Genomic DNA, 7,569 nt, shown 5'->3' with positions numbered 1-7,569 from the left:
CTGCAAGCCTATAAGTGATTTTAATTTCTTCGATCAAAAACAAGTTAAAAAAGTAAGATGTGATGCGATCAGAAAGCGCAGTAATGGCGTGAGGCATTCACTTTCAGTATGGTACTAACGCATATGGAAATCGGCAAAATGTCAACAGAACGCCACGCAGTTGTTGTGGGCGCCTGGCTGTGGATCATTGACTAAACACGCGTGAAGCATTGCGCGCCGGTAGGAAGGAGAAAAAAAAAATGTTGCACGCTTCTTGCGTGCCTTCCGGGCGCAGCCGTCGGCAATGCGCACATTTCACAATTCAATATACACCACTGCACTGCAGTGGACAGACTCTACTGTTTAGACTGTATGTGTACCGAAGTACAACGCTGGACCCGATCTTGGAGTTTATATAGGCAGTACTGGCGGGCCTCAACGTGTAACAATGACAAGAGCTCAACATTAACATATTTTACCATGCTCAAGAGTATGATTCGGTTCTGATTAATTTAAGCCACTTATGCTACTTTTCTTCACAGGTCTGTTAACTGAAATTTGTAATTACACATGTTACTATTAGGCACGAGACTAAAATCCGCCCGTAATAGGAATGTGAGGTTGTCCCTAGGTTTCCCTGTTGCATTGAACTGCATGTGTTTTGAAAGTACCTAAAAGAAGACACAGATGTCCCTAGTTGGGTCTAACCTGTCACCAGGATTTTTCGTTTGCCCTTTTTCCACTTTTGCCTTTGTCGTCAGCGCAGCGAGAATATCAACATGCTGGGCAGCGTGCGCGTTGGCGAGAGTCCGAATCCCGCTGCAGAATACGGTGAACGTCGTCACCTTTAGCTTCGGTGCTTCGGTGGAGCCACAACGGAGACGCTGCCAGGTCTTGTCCGGGGAATTTACCTTCGGCCTCAATTAGATTTTATTTGTGTTTAAGTGGGCGGAAACGATTTGTTCGTTCGAAATAGCGATACAGTGTCAACGATCGTTGCACGCCTCGAGGTAAGCCACTTTTACTGATGTTCGTCATGGTGCGCCGCGTTTTATAGTCTGGAAGTGAAGCACTGGGTAGTGTGTGGGGTCTGTTTTGTGTTTAAGGTCATGCTGCTTTGCTGTTCGAAATCGGCGACAGAGGATAAAATTCCTTAAAGCAAAGTACACATTTTGTCCGCGATTGTACTTGGTTTACTAGTTGCTGCAGTGTGCAGATAGGGCTAACCTTTCTCCTTCCGGAAAGTTCATTTTTCATGTGTGTTTGTGTTGTTTGGTGACCCTCAATGCGGGAGCTTGTTTTCGCAATGCTGTGGAAGTGCAGCTTAGTGTCGTAGTTGTCTTTGAAACTGTAGGTCTCGTTCTGTATAGAACTTTCAAATAAAGCTGGGAGCTGTCAGTCTGTGCATGTCATTGATGCTGGAAAGTGCTGAAGAGGCAGATGTGGAAAACACGTGCTTGCACTTTGCATTCTTCTGCATTCCTGATGTAAAAATGGTCTTGCAAAAACAAAGCATTGTTGTTCACTGCTCATGATCCAATATTTTCTATGCAGAAGATTTTGGCAGAAGTGAAGCAGTATGCAAGCCACATTTTCGTCTACAAGATAGTGCCCCGAGGGGACGAACTGGGGCGTGAGAAGGAGGCTGACCGCCTTCACCTGAACAGGCTTCTGGTGTGGCGCCTTTCCAGGCTAGGTGCCACAATTCTCAACTTTGATGTAAGCGTGTTTTACATTCCAGAAATGTCCTGTACTACTTATTCATAGCTTGCACTGATGTCAGTGGAAGAAATTCTAGGATATGCTTAAACCACTAGCTCCTGCAGTATGCATTCCACATCATTTCAGCACGGCAGCACGCTATATTTCAGCAGTCCAAGCGCAGCAGTAGCTGTGGTAGGAAACACCCGACGAACAGAAATTTTCTCGCTGTGTGAGCGAACGAAGGTGCACTGAACAGAGCGATAGAGCTTGCGTGTGGCGCGCATTTAACGTGCCAACTTTGACCACAAAAACCGCTACCATCAAGTATGGGGTGCATTCTTCATAACAGGTAAATTTGCAACTTCAACTGTCGAGTATGTGACAATGGTGAAGCAAGGAAAGCGCCAGTGGTTAACCGGATGTTTTTTGTTGAAATGGTGACCACTCAAGTAGCTCGAGGAGACAAAGCTTGACTGGGCCCCATCGCTTCATTTCATGCTTTGTGCCAAGCATGAAAATTTCGCATAGTGCCAGCACACAGTGAGACAATACACAGTGAGAAGAGGCAAGCTGAGGCCCATGCCAAAACAGCATGCGAAGGCCAACGTAGCAGGGACGCTGATTAGCCTTGCGTAGGGGCCTTGATGCATCGTTCCATATCAAAGCAGGTAGATGACGACAATGAGCGATTGAACTAGTGGAAGCAGACGAAGACGACAACGAAGTTCTGGCAGTGTTCTCGGTGCCGCTCGGAGCTGCTCCCTTCGCTTGTGTAAATAACAATATATTCTTTCCCGCAACAATATCGAGGCACCCTAGCCATACGCTGATCTTTTTCATCCCGCCCACAGCTGATGGCAGAACTACATGTTTTTGGGAACTGTCTATTTTTTGCAGCAAAAAAGAAACTAACATTTACTGGCAGTGCAACATTAACACCTCGAGATGAGCTAACCCAGCTCAAATAGCCTAAAAGCAAAGAAAGTTTTCCACTGACCTCTAAAGTAGAACTTCGCGTTCCTTGAGCTTGCATTGCTGATGAGCTCTCATCTATGCACTAACATAGGAATTGTGCGATTACAGTGATTTGTGTACTTTCAATCGACGGTCGCAAAGTAGCTGACAAAGTGTGTATTCAATGTCTGCAAACAGGCTAACGCCTGCGCTCTTCTCTGCTTCCAGTCATGAGGGGCCAATTTTCTTGCACTGTCGAACCTTTTCCTCGTATTGAACGTGCACTGACACTATCAGTTGCAATTTTTAGCCCTAGTGAAAGGACTGCGCATTCAGAAGAGAAGACATTTCCATGCACAGAGAGCAAAGGAGTTGGTTGCAGCACAAAATGCATCTGTTTATCCACATCTTGAAGCATGTGTGGCAGCCAAGTGGTTCATAAACATGGCCGCCATAGCAGCGATATCAATGACGTGACGTCATGACCAAGCTATGTATAGCCTAGGATGGTTCACGTTGTTCTCAAAGCAGTGTTGCAGATCTACCAATGCAGTGTACTGCCAGCAGACAGCAATGAAGGTGGACAGCTTGCATGACTTTTGCAGAGTTGTTCAACCATCTGATAGCCGCTCTATTCTAGTCTCCATACATGTCATCATTTTTGCATACCTCTCCTTCTTCTCGGCAGTATTGCGTACCTAACCTTCATTTCCAGGAGCACCTCTGACTTTCACTTCCTTTGTGCGCGCAGATATCAGGTGCATTCAGTTGTAAGCTGGAGCTGGATTTTTAAATTTCTTGTACAGAAGGTTTAATCAAGGTACTAAAATAATTACATTGCTAGTACTCAACACAGCCCTCTTTTAAGTTTTTTTTTGCCAGTTCTTGGCAAGTGCCTATATATTATGAGGAAAAATTATTTCAAATTGGTTAGCGCAGTTCATGCATTCCTGAGTGAACTTTGTTGTTGTGGGACCTCATTACGTTTTGCACATTTTAAAGCAGGACAAACACAAACAAACTCGGTGGTGTGAGGTTGGTCGAATACAAATGATGCGGGATGCCCCAAAACTGCACTTTCTCAATACTAGTTGATGCAGTCTGTGAAGCAGTTTGTGGCTTAAAATAGTCGCAGCGGAGACTGTTGTTGGCAGCCAGTGCCATTTCCAGCTTATGAAAGCTCTATTCAGTCAAGGTTGCTGTTTTGTTATTAGAACACAGTAATCAGTCGATATAGGCATACTTCACTTTGACCTTGGTGTTCTTTTCAATTCTGTTCGCAGTCTTATGTCTGCAGCTGTATACATCTGCAGTCTTTATAAGCCATTGTATGGGTGAAAGATTGTGCCCTCTAGTTTTGCACCCACGCAATTACTATTTGGAATATTTCTTTCAACGAACTTCCTCTTTTCATCTGCATGCGATGAAACTGCACCTGCTTTGTCTCTGGCTACTGATGCATGACAGGTGCGTGCCAGTGGCGTGAAAAACCTTGCCATTTTTCTGTATGCCTCTTTCCTTAAAAAATTACATATCTCGTTCAAAATATATTTAAAGGTACTGGTGTTGAATGGTAATGGCCTGTACAACCCACCTGATCAAAATTATGCCTATTTTTCTAGCACCTCTTCCCGACAGCTCAGCGAGAGCCAAACCTGGAGATGCTTGCTGTGGATTGGTACCATGTGTGCCGTGTTTGCAGCATACAAGCACTGGCTTTTGTTTAGCGCCGGGGAGTGGCCGCCCTCTTTGGTTCTGAGCATCGTGGCAGGACTGAGGAAGCTGCAGCCAGGTTTCTAGCACCGTTTTTTATTTTATGTTTTTATGTTTATTTTTACCACCGCGGAGAATGTGAAGGATTCAGATTTGGGTTCTAACAGTTCTTTGAACTGCTTCAGTGAAGTGTTAGAACAGCTCTTTGAACTGTTAACAGTTCATTGAATCCTAACCTGAACCTTGTAAGTGAATTTGGCCTCCCTGATGGCATTGTCTGGCATGCAGTAGTCATTGTTGTATCTCCTTATTCTTTTGACATGGGGAAGAACTCACCATCTCATCGTCATTTGAGAAAGTACTAGCTGTAACTCGTCTGTTGTGCAGTGGCTTTTCAGTGGCACTGAAGAATTGTTTCCTGTTGCAGTGCCCTTGGCTATGCTCTCCAGTAGTCCAGCACCTTCTGGTGGATCTCAGCATTGCACGGACATCCGAGAGTGCAACAGAGAGCGCAGTGGTGAGAAACAGTTCTTAGACAGAACAAGAAGCCACTGCACAAGAAGCGAGCAGCATCTCACCTCACTGACCGTGTGCACAGCAGTTTTACAGCAGACAACGGCACTAGACATCACTCAGGCTGCTTCAATATGGCCGTTAAGCTGAAATGCATACGTAGGGCCCTACTTCTTTTTTAACTATGCATAATAACATCGTGGCTAGTAGCTGCAGTGTAAAAGCTTGACTTGTTGGTAGACCATATCATAGAGAGAGAGAGAAAGGAATTTTAATGAGGGAAAGGTGGAGATGACCCCTTTAAGAGTGTTCAGTTGATGCCTTCTGCATGACTGGTCTCAGTAATGGTGAAGAGTTCTGTCAAGTTTATTGGTCAAGAGTTCTGTCAAGTTAATTTATACAGGGAAAAAATATGAAAGCAGTAGATGCAGTGCTGCTAAAGGCACTTGTTCATGGCAGTTGCAAGGGTGTTGACCTTGATTCTGTGTGGTTGTTGCTTCTCAAGTTAAAAAGGATTGCCAAGTGGCTACAGGTCCAGTGACACCTAACCAGCAGTCTGATATGTCAGCCCATTCTGTTGGTATGGAAGGCATGGACATGGTCTTAAAGTAAACTCCTGGCTGTCAGAACTGAGCTTTATCCGGTAGAAACCAAAGTTGGCATCAAGCTTGGAGAGATACTTGGCAACTTGAATGAAGGATGTGTAATTCTCTTTGAATTGACTGGTTTAGTTTGGTCAGGTTTATGCAGAGCCATATGTCTTCTGGTGGTTTTTGCACGGGAACAATTGGGCGCACCGGTATGTATGACTGTCTGCTTTTATAAGCCCTGAGCTCTGAGGCAGTGGAGTTCCTTATCGATGGCTGGCCCCATGGGGAACAAAACTCTGCATGAGGTCACCTTCTTTTCAGACGAACGTGTATACTTTCCACACATAGTTCCTAGGCAGTCCTGGGAACATTTTTTCATTGTTGTCTTTGTGTGTGATGACCAAAAAGTGCGTGATGACCTGCGCTTTAACTACCAGAACTCCTGTACCAATAGGGCAGTCCTTGGAGCTTTCACGACATGAACATCTGTGGCAACCATTTTTCTTTGGACATAATAGTTGCACAGAATTTGCTCTACGCATGTAGAGCAAATTTCCTCTGTTCCCTCTGTTCGCCCCTTGAGTTCTTCAGCTGTCTTGAGGCCTTCCGGTTTCAAAACAAAATCCCTCTACGACATCTCCCAGCAAACCAAAAACCTGGGTCTGTGATGTTGGCACCCGATTCAGAATTGGCATGCACTTAGTACGCATTTACAGTGCCGTTGGCAAGTATGCCTTTTGAAAGTAGCTGAATCAACGACATCGAGAAACTGGTCACTTTTTTCAGGGTCTCGACCTATGCCACATGGGGATTACACCCATGCACATCTTATATACATTTTTGGCGTCTCTCATAGCCTCAGTCGCTTTGGGACGTTAAACCCCATAAACAACTTCTTATATACATTTGCTTCCATGTCTGTAACTGCACTGCTTGTGCTGCATTTACATAGTGATGATTCTTTTATTGTACCACAGAGGCGGCCTAGTGGTCTGAGCACCCGCCTCCCATGCAGGAGATGCGGGGTTCCATCCCCATTGCCGCCGGGTACCCACCGGTGATACAATGGGTTCAAGCTTCCCCTGGCCCAGTGCTCGGCTTAATCAGGGTGAAATTCTTGGGAATTGGTCTTTGACCCCACCTTGAGCAAATGAAAAATACCTTGCGCCATGGCGCACTTTGGCCGCCGATGCCCTTGCACCATAAAAATTCACTATCATCATCATCTTTTATTGTGTATGATAATTCAGCATCAAAATGACATGTTCATTGTGCCCAAAGGCCCTAGATTTTTGTGCTTTAATGAATTTGAAAGGTAGAGATGTGGAAAATGTCAGTGTGTGTAGTGGTGAAGAAATCATGACTATGGTTTTGTGTTTTGAAGCCGTGGTCCTTGCTGACTTTTCCATCACTACACATCTCCCAGTACTATTGCCAGGTACCTTTCATTTTAGTTTACTGCTAGTTACATGCTTTGTTGCAGTTTTTTTTACTCCTCTGCTCTGTGCTATGGTCTTACTATTTGCAATGATATCCATTCACCACATGTGCAAGGTCCTGGCAGTGTTTTGTTCTGATTTTCGTGCAATCCTCCTGGTGCCCCTGAGCTATTGACAGCTAGCTCTCAGCTGCTTGGGAACCGGGCTACATGGAGTTGGAAAATAAACAGTCCTGATCTTGAGATACTTTGTGGACTCGTCAGTGATTAGCCACTGCAGTGGTGTGCTAGCTGTGAGCAACTACAGACAAAGGCTGCTTTGTGTTCCTTAAAGCTGTTGTGAAAGGCATTACTTACTTGTAAAAATGTGAAAAGTTAACATGGGCACTGCTGTTAAATACATTACCAAAGGTGCATTGCTGTGCAACTTGTGACTGAAACTAGTGCATACTTCCAGAAATGTGTTAAAAGTGACTGCAGTGCAATGCTACTTATACAGCACTGTTCGTTGCTAATGGTTACCATTATTTTCACTCGTCTGTGCATTGCACTTCAGCCTGCAGCTGCAAAGTGCAATGAACGGCTGCACTGAGTAACAGGAACTTTATGAAGAGTGCAATTTTGCACTGCTGCAGTGCTGCGGGATCCTAATTTTGCAATACATGGCTGCATCATTCA

At 44.9% G+C, this 7,569-nt stretch overlaps 1 long non-coding RNA gene across 2 annotated transcripts; it reads left to right on the top strand.

The window, feature by feature from the left end:
• The first annotated feature begins 714 nt into the window (after positions 1-714).
• LOC149350295 (uncharacterized) lies at positions 715-7,134 on the top strand. Of its 2 annotated transcripts, XR_016290316.1 has the most exons (4): positions 715-989; positions 1,534-1,698; positions 4,260-4,429; positions 4,778-7,134. It is a non-coding gene; the product is annotated as an uncharacterized LOC149350295 (long non-coding RNA). The 2 variants fall into 2 exon arrangements; XR_016290317.1 differs by lacking the exon at positions 4,260-4,429 and having other exon boundaries at positions 720-989.
• The last annotated feature ends 435 nt before the right edge of the window (positions 7,135-7,569 follow it).

The sequence above is a fragment of the Amblyomma mixtum genome, chromosome 3 (genome assembly GCF_055824585.1).
Source record: "Amblyomma mixtum isolate Tamu chromosome 3, ASM5582458v1, whole genome shotgun sequence".
NCBI classification, from domain to species: domain Eukaryota; kingdom Metazoa; phylum Arthropoda; class Arachnida; order Ixodida; family Ixodidae; genus Amblyomma; species Amblyomma mixtum.
Note: the sequence above shows the minus strand (reverse complement) of the source record. Positions and strands in the feature narration are given on the sequence as shown.